A 2,463-nucleotide genomic window follows, 5' to 3' on the forward strand; every position below is an offset into this window, starting at 1 on the left:
CGTCTCTACTAAAAAATACAAAAATCTAGCCGGGCGAGGTGGCGGGCGCCTGTAGTCCCAGCTACTCGGGAGGCTGAGGCAGGAGAATGGCGTAAACCCGGGAGGCAGAGCTTGCAGTGAGCTGAGATCCGGCCACTGCACTCCCGCCCGGGCAACAGAGCGAGACTCCGTCTCAAAAAAAAAAAAAAAAAAAAAAAAAAAAATTAATAAATAACCAGGCATGGTGGCAGACATCTGTAGTCCCAGCTACTCAGGAGACCGAGACAGGAGAAACGCTTGAACCTGGGAGACAGAGGCTGCAGTGAGCCGAGATCGCACCATTGCCCTCCACCCTGGGCAACAAGAGTGAACCTCCGTCTCAAAAAAAAAAGTCCTATTCTTGGACTTCCCTGCCTCCAGAAATGTTAGCTACACGTTTCTGTCATTTATGAATCCCCCAGTCTACGATATTTTGTTATAGCAGTCCAAACAGATTAAGGCAGATGCTATTCAACCCAGAGCAGTAACACAACTGATAAAGGAGGTGCAGACGGTGTCCGCAAATGACCTGCCATCGTGGGACACGGCTAGCCGAGGAAGCACTGGACGCTCCGCTGTGTCTCCCGCTGTGAGTCCTATGGGAACTGGCATCCCCCTGAGCGTTTGTCTCGAGTACACGGCGACTGTGATGACGAGTCACTCCTATTCCCTCATCTATGTCAGCTGAGCACTGCTGAAGGCCAAGTGAGGATGAGCAGATGAGGGCAGCCATCGTGGAGGAGAGACTGCAGAGGGGACAGACACGGAAACCAATGTCATCCCACCCACATCCTGGATCGGCGATGACAGCCACGTCCGCTATACAGGGTGCCTACGTTCCATCTGGACTCCTGTGTCTGCCGCCCCTGCCCTGCCTGGAATGATGGCCGGTCCCACGCTGCAGTCTCCTGTCACACCCGTCACGCCCACCACCTCTCCCCCTGTGAGTTTCCCCCAGCCCCAGGCCCCTATCAGCCCTGCACACTTTTACATCAGGCCCAGCCCCTCTCACCCACCCTTGGTCCTCTCATACCTGCCCCTGCAGTCCTGCAAAAGCCGAACTCCCTCCTGCCCATCTGATATATATATATATCTCGACATATGAACAGGGTCTTGCTCTGTCACCAAAGCTGCAGTGCAGTGGCGCAATCATGGCTCACTACAGTCTGGAGCTCCTGGGTTCAACCAATCCTCCCTCCTCAGTCTCCTGAGTAGCAGGGACTACAGGTGCACACGACCACACCGAGCAATTTTGTGTGCAGATTGCATCTTGCTATGTTGCCCAGGCTGGTCTCCAACTCCTGGCCTCAAACGATCCTCCGCCTCAGCCTCCTGAGTAGTTGGAATTACAAGCATGAGCCACCACATTCAATAGTTGTTTTTATTGATGCATCATAGATGTACATAGTTTTGGGGGTACATGTGATGATTTAATACATTCATATAATTTGTAAAGATCAAATCAAGTATACTTGAGATATGCATCATCTTAAATATAAATATTTAGGCTGGGTGCAGTGGCTCACGTCAGTAATCCCAGCACTTTGGGAGGCCGAGGTGGGTGGATCACCTGAGGTCGGGAGTTCGAGAACAGCCTGACAAACATAGAGAAACCTCTACTAAAAATACAAAATTAGCCTGGCATGGTGGCACATGCCAGGTACTAGAGAGGCTGAGGCAGGAGAATTACTTGAACCTGGGAGGCAGAGGTTGCAGTGAGCCAATATCACGCCACTGCACTCCAGCCTGGGCAACAAGAGCGAAACTACGTCTCAAAAAAAAAAAAAAAAAAAAAGAATACAAAAATTAGCCAGGCACAGTGGTGGGTACCTGTAATTCCAGCTACTGAGGAGGCTGAGGCAGGAGAATCGCTTGAGCCAGGGAGGCAGAGGCTGCAGTGAGCTGAGATTGCGCCATTGCACTCTAGCCTGGGTGACAGAGTGAGACTCTGCCTCAAGAAAAACCCAAAAAACAACAACAAAAAAAAACAAAGAAGGCCAGGCAAGGTGGCTCATGCCTGTAATCCCAACACTTTGGGAGGCCAAGGCGAGCAGGTCACGAGGTCAGGAGTTCGAGACCACCCTGGCCAACATGGTGACACCCCATCTCTATTAAAATACAAAAAAATTGGCCAGACGTGGTGGCGCGCACCTGTAGTCCCAGCTACTCCAGAGGCTGAGACAGGGGAAATGCTTGAACCCAGGAGGCAGAGGCTGTAGTGAGCCGAGATCACGGCACTGCACTCCAGCCTGGCGACAAAGCAAGACTCCGTTTCAAAAAAAAAAAAGAAAGAAAGAAAGAAAGAAAATAAGAAAACATTGGGAAAATGCTCAGATGCTGGTCTGGGCAAAGATTTTTTGTGCGAGGCCCTAAAAGTACAGGCAACAAAAGGAAAAATCAACAAATGGGATTATATCAAGCACCTTTTTTTTTTTTTTTTTTTTT

The 2,463-nt window shown here is 50.3% G+C and overlaps 1 long non-coding RNA gene across 1 annotated transcript in view; it reads right to left on the minus strand.

The window, feature by feature from the left end:
- The window catches only part of LOC108544107 (uncharacterized), a 43,218-nt gene that overhangs the window by 4,718 nt on the left and 36,037 nt on the right, over positions 1 to 2,463 (minus strand). Inside the window, exon 2 of the long non-coding RNA XR_001889739.1 lies at positions 548 to 764. This is a non-coding gene — a long non-coding RNA (uncharacterized LOC108544107). The remainder of the gene's footprint in view (positions 1 to 547; positions 765 to 2,463) is intronic.

The sequence above is a fragment of the Rhinopithecus bieti genome, unplaced genomic scaffold (genome assembly GCF_001698545.2).
Source record: "Rhinopithecus bieti isolate Rb0 unplaced genomic scaffold, ASM169854v2 scaffold_26199, whole genome shotgun sequence".
Classification (NCBI taxonomy): Eukaryota; Metazoa; Chordata; class Mammalia; order Primates; family Cercopithecidae; genus Rhinopithecus; species Rhinopithecus bieti.